Source organism: Carcharodon carcharias, chromosome 9 (genome assembly GCF_017639515.1).
Source record: "Carcharodon carcharias isolate sCarCar2 chromosome 9, sCarCar2.pri, whole genome shotgun sequence".
In the NCBI taxonomy this organism is placed as follows: domain Eukaryota; kingdom Metazoa; phylum Chordata; class Chondrichthyes; order Lamniformes; family Lamnidae; genus Carcharodon; species Carcharodon carcharias.
Window position 1 is genome coordinate 121,738,425 of NC_054475.1, and position 19,292 is coordinate 121,757,716.

General features: G+C 48.3%; 1 long non-coding RNA gene across 1 annotated transcript in view; it reads left to right on the forward strand.

Annotated features, from left to right (window-relative positions):
• The window catches only part of LOC121282505, a 22,696-nt gene extending 3,778 nt beyond the window's left edge, over window positions 1-18,918 (forward strand). Inside the window, exon 2 of the long non-coding RNA XR_005944053.1 lies at window positions 18,238-18,918. This is a non-coding gene — a long non-coding RNA (uncharacterized LOC121282505). The remainder of the gene's footprint in view (window positions 1-18,237) is intronic.
• The last annotated feature ends 374 nt before the right edge of the window (window positions 18,919-19,292 follow it).

Below are 19,292 nucleotides of genomic sequence, written 5' to 3' on the forward strand. Positions count from 1 at the left end.
CTCTCCCCCTCCCCCTCTCCCCCTCCCCCTCTCTCTCTCTCTCCCCCTCCCCCAATCCCCCTCCCCCTCTCTCTCTCCCCCTCCCCCCCTCCCCCTCCCCCTCTCTCTCTCCCCCCTCCCCCTCTCTCTCTCCCCCCTCCCCCTCTCTCTCTCCCCACTCCCCCTCTCTCTCTCCCCCCTCCCCCCCTCCCCCCTCCCCCTCCCCCTCTCTCTCTCCCCCACTCCCCTCTCCCCCCCCTCTCTCCGCCCCCCTCTCTCCCCTCCCCTCTCTCCCCTCCCTCTCCCTCTCCCTCTCCCCCCACTCTCTCCCTCTCCCCCCACTCTCTCCCCTCCCTCTCCCTCTCCCCCCCCCTCTCTCCCCTCCCTCTCCCTCTCCCTCTCCCCCCCAACCCTGATCGGTGAGCTGCCTGCCAGCTCTCATTCAGTACTGCACCTTCCCTTTAAACTGCTGCTGGCCCCCAGCATATTTAAGGGATGGACTGAGAGATAGCGAATATTAGGATCAGTGGGGAATGGCCATCCGGGAACTACTCAAAAAGACTCACCATGCCTGGTACCTAGGAAAAGCTTCGCACAACATTTCTCAACAGCAACCTAAACAGTGTATCTCTACAGCACCAATGTTACATCACTGCAGCTTTAGTCTGCCAATTTAGAACAAAATCAGAGACCCTTTCAAAGTGTGGGCTTGTGCCCACTAGAAACTGGATTGAATGTTTAAATTCATACAATCGTATAGCACAGAATGAGGCTATTCAGCACATTTGGCATGTACTGCTTTTTGAAAATGCTATCCAATTAGTCCTAAGCCCCTATTCTTTACCAATTTGTAAAACTTTACGTTTGAAGTTAGGATTTAATCTGCTTCCACCACCCTTCCAGGCAATTCAACATAAATTATACTGACTATGTGCATCAAATAATTGCTCCTCATTTCCCCTGTGGTTTGTTTACCAATTATCATAAGTCTGTGTCAGCTGGTTATTGACCCACCTGCTGAAGTGGAATTGAGTCAGGAAATCTCTAGTATTTCCTCCTGGTTTCCACACCACAGTCAGGTTAGCTTAAATCTTCCCCAATAGCATGAGCAAATTGCCCTACAAGCAAATTGGGCTTGGCCTAAATAGCCAAGTGGTTATGACAAGGTGTTTACTAAAACCTGCTTTCACAGCCACATCTCCTTTCTCAGTGACTGTCTCCATCTCCGACTTACCCCACGTGGATTTCAACTGAAATTCCACCCCTCATGTTTCGAACCCACCCAGGATTACAGGTATCTCCGGGACATAAAACGTTTCTCGGACTGCTGTTCCCGTCACATTCTGAAATCCACACTCAGTGCCATGCGCCGCCATATGAACACACTCGACCTCTCCCTCCAGCAGCACCGCCGTACCCTTTTTCAAAGCTGCGCGTGCCCCCAGTTTCATTTTATCCTTCGGCTCATCCGACGCCTCAACAAGAAACTTTTTCTCTTTCTCTCAAGTGCTAAGGAACGCAAGCTCCAACAACTCATCGACACCAACACCCATCTAGGACCCTCCACCCCTGCCTGTCCCTCCGTCCCCACCCTTTCTTCCAATCCCAACCCCAGCCGTGTATTCACTATACCCCCTGACCTTCTCCTCTCCTATGCTGAACATTCAGTGCTCAGCAAAGGACTTAGTTTCATACCCTTACACCCTCACCTCAATGAATTTCGGGCTCGGCATGATGCTGAACTCTTCTTCCGCCGTCTTCGTCTCCGGGCTGACTTCTTTGGGCAGGTGTCCACTCCCAGTTCAATGGATCCTTTTACCCATCTCCAATATTCTCCCTCCACCTGGACCCCTCCCTCTGGATTCTTACCTTCTCTTGATCTTTTCATTGAGAACTGTCGGTGCGACATTAGTCGTCTCAATTTCTCTGCTCCTCTCACCCATTCTAACCTGTCTCTCTCTGAACTTACTGCTCCATTCTCTCAGGTCCAACCCTGACATTGTCATCAAACCCGCTGACAAGGGTGGTGCTGTTGTTGTCTGGCGCACTGACCTCAACTCGCAGACACTTCCTCGTACCTCTCCCTGGACCATGACCCCACCACTGAACATCAAGCCATTGTTTCCTGGACTGTCACTGACCTCATCTCTTCTGGGGATCTTCCTCCCACAGCTTCCAACCTGATAGTTGCCCAACCTCGGACGGCCCACTTCTATCTCCTACCCAAAATCCACAAACAGAACTGCCCCGGTAGACCGATCATCTCAGTTTGCTCCTGCCCCCAGAACTCATTTCTCATTATCTTGACTCCCTTCTCTCTCCCCTTATCCAGTCCCTTCCCACCTACATCCGTGATTCCTCTGACACCTTACGTCACATCAATAATTTCCAGTTGCCTGGCCCCAACCGCTTCCTCTTCACCATGGACGTCCAATCCCTCTACACCTCCATCCCCCACCAGGATGGTCTGAGAGCCCTTAGCTTCTTCCTCGAACAAAGGCCCGAACAATCCCCATCCACCACTACTCCCCTCCGTCTGGCTGAACTTGTTCTCACGCTGAACAATTTCTCCTTCAACTCCTCTCACTTCCTCCAAATAAAAGGTGTGGCTATGGGTACCCGCATGGGCCCCAGCTATGCCTGTCTCTTTATGGGGTATGTGGAACATTCCTTGTTCCAGTCCTACTCCGGCCCCCTTCCACAACTCTTTCTCCGGTACATCGATGATTACTTCGGTGCCGCTTCACGCTCTCATCAGGTCTTGGAAAAATTTATTAATTTTGCTTCCAATCTCCACCCCTCCATCATTTTCATGTGGTCCATCTCTGACACTTCCCTTCCCTTCTTTGACCTCTCTGTCTCAATCTCTGGTGATAGACTGTCCACCAATATCCATTAAAAACCCACCGACTCCCACAGCTACCTCGACTACAGCTCCTCACACCCCGCTTCCTGTAAGGACTCCATCCCATTCTCTCAGTTCCTTCGCCTCCGTTGCATCTGTTCCGATGATGCTACCTTCAAAAACAGTTCCTCTGACATGTCCTCCTTCTTCCTTAACCGAGGTTTTCCACCCACGGTCGTTGACAGGGCCCTCAACCGTGTCCGGCCCATCTCCCGCACATCCGCCCTCATGCCTTCTCCTCCCTCCCAGAAACATGATAGGGTCCCCCTTGTCCTCACTTATCACCCCACCAGCCTCCGCATTCAAAGGATCATCCTCCGCCATTTCCGCCAACTCCAGCATGATGCCACCACCAAACGCATCTTCCCTTCACCCCCCCTATCGGCATTCCATAGGGATCGCTCCCTCCGGGACACCCTGGTCCACTCCTCCATCACCCCCTACTCCTCAACCCCCTCCTATGGCACCACCCCATGCCCACGCAAAAGATACAATACCTGCCCCTTCACTTCCTCTCTCCTCACCGTCCAAGAGCCCAAACACTCCTTTCAAGTGAAGCAGCATTTCACTTGCATTTCCCCCAACTTAGTCTACTGCATTCGTTGCTCCCAATGTGGTCTCCTCTACATTGGAGAGACCAAACGCAAACTGGGCGACCGCTTTGCGGAACACCTGCGGTCTGTCCACAAGAATGACCCAAACCTCCCTGTCGCTTGCCATTTTAACACTCCACCCTGCTGTCTTGCCCACATGTCTGTCCTTGGTTTGCTGCATTGTTCCAGTGAAGCCCAACGCAAACTGGAGGAACAACACCTCATCTTCCAACTAGGCACTTTACAGCCATCCGGACTGAATATTGAATTCAACAACTTTAGGTCGTGAGCTCCCTCCCCCATCCCCACCCCCTTTCTGTTTCCCCCTTCCTTTTCTTCTTTTTCCAATAAAATATAGATTTTCCTTTTCCCACCTATTTCCATTATAAAAAGAGAAAAAGAAGAAAAAAAGGAAAAAAATATATATTTATTTATTTGTTTGGGTTTTTTTTGGTTTTTTTTACATCTTTTATGCTCTCCCCACCCCCACTAGAGCTATACCTTGAGTGCCCTACCATCCATTCTTAATTAGCACATTCGTTTAGATAATATCACCAACTTTAACTTTAACATATATGTGTTCTATTGTACTATTGTCGTTGACATCTTTTGATGATCTGCTTCTATCACTGCTTGTTTGTCCCTACAACCACACACCCCCCCCTCCACCTCTCTCTCTCTCTCCGCCCCCAACACACACACCTTAAACCAGCTTATATTTCAACTCTTTCTTGGACTCGAACTCAAGTTCTGTCGAAGGGTCATGAGGACTCGAAACGTCAACTCTTTCCTTCTCCGCCGATGCTGCCAGACCTGCTGAGTTTTTCCAGGTAATTCTGTTTTTGTTTTTGAAGTGGTTATGGTACTGGGTTTTTGTTTTTGAAGTGGTTATGGTACTGGGTTTGTAACCCCAAGATCAAGAGTTCAAATCTCACAATGGCAAACTATGAAACAATGAATGTGTTTGAGTGAGTTAAAATCTTACTTTAAACACTGTCTAGTTGTTTGCATGCAATAAAATGCATCAAGAGTTCAAATCTCACAATGGCAAACTATGAAACAATGTAACTTCATCTGTATAAACAGATGGAAACGTGTTTGTACTCAAAAGAGTTACAAGCAAATTGGTCCCAGCTCTGCTTAGGTGCAATCCGGCTGGCCTATACAGGTCCTATCACTTCACGAATTGACCCCTATGTCCCAGGAATCTAAAGCCCTCCCTCTTGTACCATCTCTGTGGCCATGCATTTATCTGCTCAACCCTCCTATTTTGTTAGGAATGCATATTTTCAAGAACTATATGTGTTCTAAGACATTGGAAGGACATTGGAAAATCAGGACACTTTCTTAGGATCTGACCTGGAGTTTTTTTTTTTAAAAGGGCTATAAGTTCACCTGGGATTGTGAGCAACCTACCTTTTCCAAGAAATCACATGACTCAGCTTATTGCCCAGCAACGCACTTGAGGAAAGATGAGAGCAATTTGCTTATTTGAACGTTAATTTTAATTACTGGAGAAAAAAAAACTACTGTTTTTATAAAAGGCAGAGGCCCTAGATTTCCTGGAAATCACTTGACTAAAATGTGTTTTACGTTTTGAACTTTCTTATGGACTTGGATGTTGAGGAATAGGCTGAGAAGGAAGGCTGTCCTAACTCGCTGTCTCCCTGCCTTGCCTTAAATTCCATGTTATCTACCTCCAGCCAGAGAATCCCCATCTCAGTTTAACTAGTCTGTATTTGGAAAACTGAAAAGCTGAGCCGAGAGAGAGATCCCAAGCTTTTATCAGGCTCTATTCTCCTCCATACTGAAGCTCCTTTGGAAAGAACATCCAGACAACTAACATGACCAGCGATCAGTCTCCACACATAGGAACACTGGAATGACAGTGTCAAAACCCTTCGAACTTTATCCTTTTCCATAACGTTTTCTGATTGGTCAATCTCTGCAGAGACCCTATTTATCTTGTCCTTTGTTTGTGTGCTTGTTGGGATGTAAAAGGGGTAAATAGTTACACTTCTGGATTACAAATTATATGTGAAACAGATTTTACAACTTGTTTTAAAAAAGAAGTTTCGCTACATAATAAATTAATCATTCTGAGTTTATTGAAAGAAGCCTAGCTAAAATCTCTTTTGCCCTGGTTCTGACAATAGCGAAAGTAAACCTTTGGCCATTTTGGTAAGTGAATTAAACATTTACACTTATGCTGCAACCTGTAGAGTAGTGGGGCTAGAGAAACTGCGCACTCCTCTCGTCTGGCCACAACATATATTGTGAGCTCTTGTGGGATTTTTAAATGTGGGCAACAGGTGGTGATTGGTCATGGATTAATAATAATTGGCCAGATACCAGGGCAGAATTTTCTGGAGGCTGGGGTGGGGGGCATGCAGAGCAGGAGCAGGACCCAATCTCCACTCACGATCGGGTCTGCACTGCCATTTTACGTGGGTGAGCTAATTAAGGCCTGCCCAACGTGCTTCACGAACCTGAGCACAGCAGAAGCAAACGGATGGCTGTGGGCACACTCAGCCCACTGGGTCCAGCAGCCTGTATAAAGGAAGGCCTGGCAGCCTTGGAAAGGGTGCTGGCAATGGCTTGGGGAAGGGCTCTACAGAGGGGCAATGGATGTTGTGCAAATCCAGAGGGTAGGCCATCAGGGCAGGCCAGGCTTGAGGGTAGGGCGGGGCGCCAGTGTGCCCCTAATTTTTCTGATGACTGCCATGCTCGGGGACGTGGCAGTACGACGGGAGCTGCTGGTTCCCCAGGATGGGAGGAGAAGGGCCCCCCCCCCCCATCCCCACATGATGAAACGTGCCTGGGAGGAGGTGGTGGAGGTGATGTGCACCTGGATCCAGTGTCACAAGCGCTTCAACGACTTGTTGCGCTCTGGAAGGGTGAGGACAATGTTGGCATTGATCACTCAGCCCAGCAGGTCGGCTTTCCCCCTGCTGCCGCCACCCCCCTGCCAACCAAGTCTGAGTGTCGTGACTGCACTGAATTATTGATGACATGTGTGCTTTGCTGGGTGGGCCAGCACATATTGCCCATGCTGAGGTCAGCCTGAGAGGGTGGTGAAGAGATGGGTTCTGTGCCCACAGCATGTGGTACACTGAGACCCACATGACTGTTCTGGGGTAACCCGGAGGAGCTGCACCTAGGCGCAGTGCTGGATCTCCAGGACATGTCAAAGTCAGCGTGATGACATGCTGGGCGGGGAGCTTCAAGGTGGCGTTGGCACCGATCCATCTGCTGCCCGCTATGCTCCACATGCTTGCGCCTCCTTGCTATGGTAGGTTAGACCGTGCGGTGCCTAATGTGATGTAGGCAGCATGTGACCAAGGAGGTGGTGGGGAACAGGCCTAGCATCTTTGAGTGAGTGTTCAGCAGCAGCGGTGTGAGGAGGCTCTGGAGCCCTGCAATGTCCCACTCTGGTTGGGGTGGGCCATGCGAGAAGAGAGTTCATGTACAATTTGCACTAATCAATGCTCTTCTCTCATTTTCAGGAGAATGCTCATAATGCAGCAGAGCATGTGAGGACTGGTGGGGGCCAGGCGCAGTTAGCCATTCTCAGCTGATTTGAGTAGGAGGCTCTGGATCTGGAGAGGCGCCACGCGCCCAGGTCCACTGGTATGTGTGAGGCTGGGGTGCCACGGCCAGGTACGTATGCCCAACAGTGAGGTCAGCATTGTTCTCCCAACAGTCATAGCAGTGCTGGATGTTAATTGATTTAATTTTGCAACATGGCTTGACCATTGCTTATGGAAGGATGAGCACATAATGATCTGGGGGGCAGGGATGCACATTGACATTGTCTCCACGTGAACTGATCCAATGTCCTTGTTCTTCCTTTCAGTATCAGCGGAGCAGGGCTGTAGGAGGAGCAGCAGAGGCCCCCTCTCACAGCTGAGGGCCCTGAAGTCTCACCAACACAGATACTAGCACCTTGATGGGAGTTAGAACATCAGCTAGTGTCCCAGGGCACAGCGGTGAGGGCACTTCAGTCACTGGAGCAGCTGGCAGAGACAGCGAGTGTCCATGGTGCCAGCAGTCAGAGGCTTGCAGGGGACCAGGCACATGCTCAGTCAGTGCCTGATGATGTGCCTCTGGAGTCATCCGCAATGCAGCAAATGCAGGGAATGGGGCTGGGTGTGCGGGAGTGTCTGGGGGAGATACATGAGGTTATGCTTGGCTTGGTCTCCAGGGTGTGGGCATCTATGCAGATGATCGCTGAAGCAATGAGCCACATGTCGGAGCACCATCCTTCCTCCATGGAGAGAGTGATTCTCGTGGAGAGGCTCCTCCAGGAGACCCATCAGGGCTTCCTGAGGATGCGCCTGGACCAGCAAGCTCTCACATCAGCATTGACCTCAGCTGGTCATTGCCAATGTGGAGATGATATGGGCACCAAGTTTCCCAACTCTGTACTCATCCATCCACAGTGAGCAGAGAGGCCCAAAGCGACCTCACATTGGCGCAGCAGCTGCCTGTCATCTCTGCGAGCTCCTCTCAAGGCGCTCTGGATGAGGGCGGCAGCTCCTCTGCCCCTCTCCCATTGAACACTGCATCCAGTGAGGCTGTGACGACTGGGGAGATGCCAGCTGTAGAACCGGCAGCTCCGTCCCAGGCGGGGCCAGCATAGGCTCCACAAGCCAGAGGATGACCACCAAGGTCATTAAGGGCAACAGGACAACAGAGTCAGCAACCTGTCTCAGATGCCACTCCCAGCGATGGGGCAGCACCAAGACGTAGCACCCGGAAACGTAAACATAGAGCATCTTAGGCACACTACAGGTTTTTCACTGGTACTTTTGTGTTGGCCTGAGATGAGGTCTTTATAATTTGCTTTGAATTGAAATACCCTTGTCATTTTGTTTCATTAAGTTTCTTAGCCTGTGATATTAAATTCAGACATGTGACCATGGCTGAGCGTGCCTCTTTTCTTCTGCATGTGTATGGTTTCCAGAAATGTTAGGACTGCTTTGTGGGACATTCGGCTTCATTAACCAGGCCCTTAGTTACTGTTCCTAACCTGGAACATTTGGCATTTAGGTATCAAGTATGGAGCCTACAGCCTTGACCTGGAGGTCCATCTGTGGTGTGCTAGCTGAAGGTTCATTGGATTAAAGCCTCCCGGGTGTCACTGCCTCCTTGCAGTATGCCTGGGTCAGCGTCTACCCCCTCATCATTTCCCTGTGCGTGCTGATCCTCAGACTCACTGCTGGACTCTGTGTGCAGTTGCAGCCACTGCGTTGATGTCTTCATCGTCCACTTTCCAGAGCAAGATTGTGCAGAGCGCAGCATGCTACCACTATCACTGACACACAATCTGGGGGGTACTGGAGTGCGTCCCCCAAATGGACCAGGCACCGGAAGCACATCTTGAGAAGACCGATGGCTCTCTCCACCACAGCCCTTGTGGAGGCATGGCTCCTATTGTAGCGCTGCTCAGCTTCTGTTCTTAGATGGCAGAGAGGCATCATGAACCACCTCCTGAGGGGATAGCCCTTGTCACCCAGCAGCCACCCATCCAGCCAGGCTGAAGCACTGAAGAACCCCAGCACCTGGGAGTGTCTGAGGATGTAGGTGTTGTGGGAGCTGCCTGGGTACCTTGCACAGACTTGCAGAATCTGCATCCTGGGTACCTTGTACAGACTTGCAGAATCTGCACATGTGTGTAGATGTGCACACACTGCACGTTCATGGAGTGGAAGCCCTTCCTGTTGACAAAGCCACCGGGCTCACCTGTTGGCACCTTGATAGACACATGTGTGCAGTCTATAGCACCCTGGATGTGGGGGAACCCAGCAATCAATGTGAAGCCTCTGGGTTGCTCAGCCTGGCTTGCCTGGTCCCAAAGGAAATGGATGAAGGTCAATGTACTCCTGAACAGAGCGTCTGTAACCTACTTGACACAAGTGTGGAAAGCTGACTGGGAGACACCGCAAAGGAGCAGAGGCATAGAAGTTGAGGGCAGCTGTGACCTTTAGAGTCACTGGCATGGGGTGTCCACCCACACAGTTAGCGGAGGTCTTAGGGCCAATCATCTGACAGGTATAGTTGACTGTCTCCCTTGACAGTCGGAGCCTCCTTCGGTACTGCACCTCAGACATATTGAGGTAGCTGCTTCGCCGCCTGTATACCCTGGCAGCAGGATAGTGGCATCTTCTGCAGTCGCTTCCGCCTAGGTCTACCTCTTGGCCCTGCGCTCCTTGTGCTTGCGTCTGTCCTCCCAAAGGTGGCTCCCCAGGAAGCTGAATGTGCACTCCTGGCCTCCTCCCCCTTCTAGCCCTCCCTTCCTCCTCAGAGGAGGTGCCTCCAGTGGAGAGTTCAGCTCCCATTCCCAGGCTATGGGAAGGATTCCAGAAACCTGCAGGCCCAAATAAGATTCCTCACTGCAGAGTGCTGACCTGAAGGCTAAGAGTCCAGACAAAGCAGCTGGTATGCGTTTTGAAGTATTGCAGATCACACAGGCAAGTATCAGTAACTTTGAAAAATCAATACTTAAGAGAGCACATTCGTGACCCCAGTGAGCCCTCTTATCCCGCCCGTGGATGAGGTTTATACAAATGTGTCCTACCTGCCTGCCCGTTACGCCCGTGTGCCGACCCAAAGATTGCACGGGCGCTGAAAAATCGGCATTGATTAGTGAGTCAAGGGTTTTAACTATCCCGTTAATTAATCACAGGTGTGCAGCGGATATCATCACGCGCTTGCCCAATGAACTATCACGATGACGCAGGATGATATTGGGACGCTCACCTGACATCACCGCGCATCATTTTATGCGTGGACATGCAGGGGCCACACCTGCACACCATTGGGAAAATTCTGCCTCAGGTTTCTTAAGCGTTAATGAACCAAAATGGCTTTGTAAGTCACTAAGACTTTTCTAAAGTTGGAATATTTAACTCTGGCTGACGTACAAAAGTAACCAAGGGTAAGCTAATGGAATTAGCAGATAGATTGAAGTTAGAAGTAATCATAGGGGCAAGGAAGCAGACGTAATTGAGGTAATAGCATAGCATTTGAATTTGGAAGGGATACAAGAGAGACCGTGATCCCCAGGGGGCGAGTCAATTGTGTTAGCTAAGATTCAGTTGCAAAAAAAACTTGAACCAGAGATAAAAGACAGAGAAAGAGAAATGAAAAAAATTGAATTGGAAAGAGAAAGCGGAATGAAAAGGCTTGAACTTGACCTCCAGAGAGAGACGTTAGCAAGGGGGGATAGAGAGCAGGAACAAGCTAGGGAATGCCAGCTTGAGAGGCTGGAATTTTAAAAAGAGGCACCAGGTGTTGCGGAAAGTTTTGCTGATGGAAAAACCACCCCAGCCTAGAGCCCAGTGGGAAGATGTTTAAATTTGTTCAAGCCCTTCCCAAGTTTGAGGAAAGGGATGTTGAGGCCTTTTTAATTTCGTTTGAGAGAGCAGCTAAGCAAATGAAGTAGCAAAAGAAAATGAACAGTGATCTTGCAAAGTAGGTTTATAGACAGAGCTCATGGGTTTCTATGGATTATGATACAATGAAAAAGGATTTTCTTATTGTGTATGAGTTGGTCCCTGAGGCGTACAGGCAGAAATTTCGAAACATAAGGAAACAGCCTGGGCAGACCTATACTGAATTTGAGAGGGTAAAGCAAAGTAATTTTGACTGTTGGATAAGGGCATTATCAGTAGAGACCACATATAAGGTTCTTAAAGAATAATTCTCCTGGAAGAATTTTAAAATTCACTTCCTCCAGTAGTTATAACTGATGTCAAAGACCAAAAGGTTGCACCAGTTAGGCAGGCAGTGGAGATGGCTGACAATTATGAGTTGGTCCATAAATACAAACCCTTTGTCCATCACCCCCACAAACCCGAGAAGGACAGAAAGTGGGAAGGTGAAAGGAAGGCAAGTAACCAGGGAAGAGAAGGGACAGCTGGGAATGCCCCGGGAACTCTCCTCAGACCAGAAAGGAAGATGCTGGGGGTGGAAGTGTTATTCAAAGTCCTAAATGTTTCCAGTGTACAAGGTGGGACATCTTCGTGCAGACTGCTGGAAGTTGTGTGCGAAATCCATGGGAGTTACTGGGGTACGTAAGTGCAATTCAGAAAAAGGACCCCTGACCAAAATACAATAGATCAAGTTGTACCGTTAACTACAGCTGGGAGTCCGAGTGTGGACACTGCTGTGAGTTCAGGGGCGATGAATAAGATACATGAGAGTTATAAGAATTTCTGTCGAGAGGAAAAGCAACCCTCATCCCTCAAATGAGACAGTTAAACCCATAAATATATCAATATATAGATACAGGGGCCACTCAAACACTTTTGCTGGGCAAAGGCATAACTTTTGCACCAGAGAGTGCATTAAAAGCCAAAGTTTGAATAAATGGTATTGGCAGGGACTTTCTTTTATTTGTTACCCGCAATTCATCGAATGAATCTATTGGTTTTGGTGCCTTTGTGTTAATTTATGGACATGAGATAAGAGGTCCTCTGAGATTAATCAAGGAAAGGTTTTCACGACAGAAATGATGGGCAGGGTTTTTAGGTCGTCAGGCAGGCGTGGTTGGCAGGCCCGGGAGCAACCGGGAAACGCTCCACTGCCCGCGATCGGCCCCCGACCACGATTTCACATTGGTTGGCCAATTAATGGCCAACCAGTGTGAAACACACACTGAAAGGCTCAGAGCTGCCGGGGTCGGGGCGGGAGGTGGGCAAACGCTGAAGTCTCCGCAGGCGTGGGTGAGGTTTCCTCAAAAATGCAGAGGTCGCCTGGCCCATTCACCTGTCTACCAACCATAACGTTGGACGGGCAGCGAAAAATCTCTCTTAATTAATAAATTAATGGCCTAATTGGCTTCTTAATTGTCAGCGGGCGCACTGCCAACTTTCGCACATGTGCACGCCAACTGAAATATCACGCAAGTGTGCGATGACGTCAGGACACTTGCTCAACGTCACCGTGCACAACTTTACACCCAATCGGGTCAGGCACGCACCCTCCTGCAGGACGTAAAAGTCTGCCTTATGTTCCCGTCTTCCAGGATGGCTTGCAGGAGCCTGCAAAGTGGCTCAAGAACAACTTACAGTTTCACAAACAATGATAAAGGAATGGGCAGATAAGCGAGCTGCAATCTGAAAATTACAACTAGAGGATGAAGTGTTAGTTTTATTACCATTACAGGGGGAACCTCACAGCACGGTTCAGTGGCCCATACAAGGAAATTAAGATGGTTGGTTAAGTAAATTATTTGATTGACACCCAGATCCTAGGAAAAAGAATCGGCTATGTCATATGTACCAATATGTTAAAACAATACCATCGTAGGAATTAGGATAAGAAGGAGCAGGCATATCAGATTGTAAGGACAGTGGAGGACGAAAGAGACAGTGAGAATGAGGCAGAAGGAGACTTAGGGTAGAATCATCCCAGATTTGCACCGTGTGGTAACGGACCGGAAAAAGGAAGTTTTACCCGCTAACTGCAATGGCGGCTTTTCACGCCGTATCATCCCAATCCCGTCATTAATCATGAATTCCTGGGAAACATATTGTTTTGCTGGTGGGTAGCCTCCGATTCACTCGCCACACCGTCACCTCACTGTTTCCTCACTCTGAGCGCCAGATTTAAAGCGCAGCCACACAGACAGCTCTCAGTGTTTCCAGCCCAGGACTGCTGCACAGAAGACATGGCCCCGAAAGGCAAGAAGACTGCAGCCCCCCGATTCAGTAATGCATCGCCGGAGTGCCTTCTGGACACTGCCGGAGCCTGCTGTGATGTCCTCTACCCCCAAATCTGGCCACAGGAGGCCCATCAACATCACCACTCTGGCTTGGGAGGTGGTGGTCAGTGCCCAGAACAGGTTCACCATTCAATGCAGAAAGAGGATGAATGATCTCATCTGTGCTGCCAGGGCAAGTCAGCCATCTCATCATTCTCTCACACTCACAAGCCCATCATACATTCGCTGGCATCTCACTCACTGCCAGCTCAAGGGACATCACCACTCATTCTCTCACACACACCCTCACATCTCCATTTGGCCTCACCTCCTATGGGGACTGCGTCCTCAGCCCTCATCCTCTCAAGGCCACTTGCACAGGTCAACATGTGTCCCTTGACATACCCTGGGATACCCTCTTCAACTGCAAGGCCCTAGCCCTGCAGCCTCTTCCCTTGGCTGAGGCCATATATCCCCCTTACCCAAGCAAGCCATAGCCTTGTAGCCATTGAAAAGCCTCATGGCTGGTCTCGAAAGTAGAGACCTGGCTATGAGCCCCTGCTAAAAGTGATGTGGTACTGCCTGTGAAGCCTGGCGCTGAGTGGTGCTTGAAGAAAGGTAGGCAAACAAGCCTCAAAATCCCTGGTGATGTTCAGCTCATCAAGTGCACGTCACTTATGTTCAGTTGTGAAACACGTTGGCGTGATGCCTGGATGATCCAGTGTATGGGGTGATTCCAGCGAGCAAGGCTTATAATGATATGCAGATGTATTAAAATGAATTTCCTGACTTGCGGCGGTGGAAACACAGCCTGCCATTGACGGGCACAGTGGACGAGTGCAACCTGATTTCAGGACATCGGGAAACAGATTTTTGGCCTTCTCTCCGTATTGTCAACTCACGCCCGCCATGATGCCTGATGCCAAAGGGCACGGAAAATTCCACCCTTAGTTCACAAATTGAATCTCCTTTTTTTCCTTCATGGAATGATGGCACTACTGGCTAGGCCAGCATTTATTGCTCACCCCTAGTTGCCCTTGAGAAGGTGGTGATGAGCTGCTTTCTTGAACTGTTGCAGTCCATGTGCTGTAGGTACACCCACTGTGCTGTTAGTGAGGGAGTTCCAGGATTTTGACCCAGTGACAGTGAAGGAATGGCGATATATTTCCAATTCAGGATGGTGAGTGACTTGGAAGGGAACTTCCAGGTAGTGGTGTTCCCACAGGGAGAATTTCTGTTTGGCGTGCGGAGGTGGGTCCCGCTCACCGACGCGTAAAATGACGCGCGATGACTTCGGGCGTGCATCCCAACGTCACCATGCGTCATTCTGATCTTCTGTTCGGCGGGTGCACAACTGAGTCAGCTGCATGCCCACCGAAACTGCCAAAGGCCTTTTAAGGCCATTATTAAACTAATTAAAGATATTGACAGGCCTGTCAGTCAATGAGGGGTCATGTGTAAATGATTTTTTACCTTCTTTATTTAAAATTCTCATTACAAAATTAATCTCCCTGAGGCAGTTCCGTGCCCGACTCTCCCTCCTCCACCCACCCACACAGGGAGCGCTGAGCACTAATGGGCGTGCGTCACGCTGGGTGGGCCTTAATTGGCCCGCCCATGTAAAATGGCAGCGCGCAGCCAATTGCGGGTGCTGATCGGCTCCGCGCCTACTGGCGCCCACTCCGACTGGCCCACCGATGGGGAGAAAATTCTCCCTCATGTGTCCAAGGGGATTTTATAAGTTCTTGCAATGCATATTATAGACTGTGTGCTACTGTGCGTCGGTGGTCTAGGGAGTGAATGTTTGTGGACGGGGTGCCAATAAAGTGGGCTGCTTTGTCCTGGATGGCGTCAAGCTTCTTGAGTGTTTTTGGAAATGCACTCATCCAGGCAAGAGGAGTGTATTCCATCAAACTCCAGACTTGTGCCTTGTAGATGATGGACAGGTTTTGGGTAATCAGGAGGTGAGTTACTTGTCATAGGACTCCTAGTCTCTGGCCTGCTCTTGCAGCCACAGTATTTATATGGCTAGTCCAATTCAGTTTCTGATCAATCGTAACCCTAGGATGTTGATGGTGGGGGATTCAGTGATGGTACTATCATTGAATGTCAAGGGGTGATGGTCAGATTCTCTCTTGTTGGAGGTGATCATTGCCTGGCACTTGTATGGCACAAATGTTACTTGCCACTTCTCAGCCTAAGCCTGGATATTGTCCAGGTCTTGCTGCATTTGGGCATGGACTGCTTCAGTATCTGAGGAGTTGCGAATGGTGCTTAACACTACAATCGTCAACGAACATCCCCATTTCTAACCTTATGATAGAAGGAAGGTTATTGATGAAGCAGCTGAAGCTGGTTGGGCCTGGGACACTACCCTGAGGAATTCCTGCAGTGTTGTCCTGGGACTGACATGATTGGTATCCAACACCCACAACCATCTTCCTTTGTGCTTGGAATGACTCCAACCAGTGGAGTGTTTTCCCCCTGATTCCTAGTGACTCCAGTTTTGCTAGGACTCCCTGATGCCACACTGAGTCAAGTGCTACCATGATGTCAAGGGCGGTCACTTTCACCTCACCTCTGAATTCAGATAGTTTGTCCATTTTTGAACCAAAGCCATAATGAAGTCAGGAGCTGAGTGACCCTGGCAGAACCCAAACTGAGCACCAGTGAGCAGGTTACTACCCGGTTAGTTAACACCGAAATATTAGGACAGTTAGACAGCATATTCTCATACTTAGAGGTAGGACAACAAAAAGATCTAGTGAGGTTAGTTACAGAATTTAAAGGAATCTGATAGGATAAACCAGGGTGTACAATTTTGGCCATGCTTAATGTGGATGTAGGGGAATCTTCTCCTATAAAACAATATCTTTGTTCTTTAAGATAAAAGCAAAATAATGCAGATGCTGAAAATCTGAACAAAAACAGAAAATGCTGGAAAAATTCAGCAGGTCTGGCAGCATCTATGGAGAGAGAAACAGGGTTAACGTTTTGAGCCCATATGACCCTTCTTCAGAGCTCTGTTTTATGTTTTTATCTGTTTTTGTTCCTTATTCCTTAAGTTTGGAGAATCAGTCTCAGGTGAAAGCAGAAATTCAATATATGTTTGAAAATCACCTAACTGAACCTAGTCAAACCAATTGGAGTTAGGGCCTAAATCTGATGGGTCAACCAGAGTGTGCATAGACTATAGAAAGGCTAATGCATTAACTAAAACAGATTCTTACCCAATCCCTCATTTAAAAGATTGTATTGACTGGGTTGGCAGTGCCACATTCCTTAGTAAGATAGTTTTAGTGAAAGAAAACTGGCAAGTACCTTTAACATCACAAGCTAAGGAGATGTCGGCCAAATGGGCTATACCAATGCCATTCGGGCTAAAAAATGCTCCAGCCACTTTCCAAAGATTAATGAATCAAATTGTAACCAATGTTCCTAACTGTGTGGTTTATTTGGATGATGTATTGATTTACATCATTGGAAAGATCATTTAAAACAATTGGAAGCCCTATTTAAATACCTGCAGTCAGTAGGTCTAGTAATAAACCTTGCCAAGAGTGAGCTCGCAAAGGAGTGAGTAACTTACCTTGGGCATATGGTAGGGCAAGGACAAGTGTGGCCAAGAACAGCAAAAGTACAGGATTTGGTGGAATTCCAAGCCTCTAAAACCAAATGGGAAATCATGAGATTTTTGGGGATGTGCAGCTTTTATTGTAAGTTTGTGCCAAACTTCAGCACAATAGCAGCTCTACTAACAGATTTATTGCAAAAGAAGGCAAAGGTAGCATGGCCAAGAGAGTGCCAGACAGATTTTGAGAAGCTGAAGGTAATCCTGATGAATGAAGCGATGTTGGCCGCCCCAACTTCACAAAACCCTTCAATGTGGCAATCGATGTTAGTGACTTGCAGATGGGTGCACCTTATTGCAAGAAGATGTGTCAGGCATAGAGAAGCCAGTGGGGTACTTTTCTAAAAAAAATTAAATTGGCATCAGAAGAGACACTCTACAGAAAAAAAGGAAATTCTGGGGCAAAATTTTTACCTTGGCGGGAGGGCGTGTGCCTGACCCGCTCGAGCGTAAAATGATGCGAGTTGACGTTGAGCGAGCGTCCCGACATCAACGCGCAGTTGCGCGATATTTCAGTTGGCGGGTGCATGTGGGAATCGGCAGTACCTGCTGACAATTAAAAAGCTTTTTAAGGCCATTAAAGTCTTAATTAACTTACATTTTTTGCTGCCTGTCCATTCGTCTATGGGCGGCGTGAGGTTTCCAAATGCAAATAAATATAAAATAAAAATTTTAAAATTTAATTAATAACGTCCCTGCTCATGTGACAGAGTTTGACATGTTTTATAAGATTTTGTGAACCTTTATTTATTTTCCTGAAAACTCTTCATCTCCCTGAGGTAGCTGTGTGCCTCAGGGAGATTTGCAAGAGCGCACTTGCACACATGCGTGAGGTTTGTGCTCATACATCATCCACAAACCCCCCCCCCAACCAACACCCCCGCACACACACACCCCCCCCCCCCACCACACCCCCGCCCCCGCCCCCGCCTGCATAGGCAGTGCTGAGCACAGCCGCTCCCTTCATCGGGCCACCAGCATGAAATCGCGGTCCAGCCCCGATTGCGGGCGGCGGTTGGCTTCCCAACTGCCCCTGTCCACCCCTGCTGAGCCCACCCGACAAGGGCTGAATTCTGCCCCTAGAATTGTTACTGGCTCTTAAACATTTTGAGATATATGTCCATCATAGGTATCAAGTAACGTTAATGTATACTGACCATAATCCCTTGTCCTTTGTGGGAAAGCCTAAGATGCAGAATGCCAGATTGTTCCGATGGAACTTGCTAATGCAGCATTATAACTTAAAGATTGTTCTTATTGCTAGGAAGGATAAAATAATTGTTAATGCATGATCAAGAATGTAATTTTGTTAGAATTATCTGGAAATCAAGAAAATTAGAGAAAGCTGTGTAAGGAGTGATTGAGAACGAGTGAGTGGATGTTTGATTTTTTTTCATATATTGTATATCTTTTCCTACAGACTTTGCAATGAAATACATTTGGAAATGGATTTTTATTTCTTAAGGGTGGAAGCATGTTAACAATCCATATTGTCAAGAGCTTTTTGTGTTTTTAAAAATTGGAAGGACTTTGGAAAATCAGAATCTGACCTGGAGTTTTTTTAAAAGGGTTATAAGTTCACCTGAGCTGTGAGCAACTTGCCTTTTCCAAGAAATCACATGCCTTCAGCTTACTGTCCAGCAAAGCACTTGAGGAGATGAGAGTTATTTGCTTATTTGAACTTTAATTACTTTAAACGCTGGAGAAAAAAAACTTTTTTTAAAGGCAGAGGCCCTGGATTTTCTGGGAATCACCAGACTGAAATGAATTCTATGCTTTGAACTCGTTTTCTTGACTCAGTTTTTGGGGAATAAGCTGAGAAGGAAGGCTGTGCTAACTCACTCTCTCCCTGCCTTGCCTGAAATTCCATGTGTGGTTATCAACCTCCAGCCAGAGAATCCTCATTTCGTTATAACACGTCTGGATTTGGAAACCTGTAAAGCTGAGATGAGGGAGAGATCCCAATGATTGACCTGGCTCCTTTGAAAAGAAAATCCAGACAACTGTGACCCAGCAATCAGTCTCCAGTAGGAACATTAGATGGACAATGTCAAAACCCTTCAAACTTTGTCCTTTTCCATAAAATTTTCCAATTGACGAACATCTGCAGAGACTCCTTTTGTTTTGTCCTATGTTTTGAGTGTAGGTGTGTGTGCGTGTGTGTGTATATGGGCTGCATCTTCCAGTCGGGAGGGAGGGGCCCGCTCGCCGATGCCTAAAATGACCCAGGGTGACATCAGGCGTGCGTCCCAGCGTCACCCCACGTCATTTAGATTTTCAGTTCAGTCGGCGCGCAGCTGACTTGGCTGCGCACCTGCTGAACTGTCAATGGCCAGTTAAGGCCTTTAAAAAAGTAATTACGGCAATTAATGGACCTGCCCATCCTACCTTAGGGTTGGCGGGTTTGCGGACAGCCCAGTGGCCTTCAGGATAAAGACGCAGAAAATTTGAATTTATTTTAAAGTGCTAGCCAGG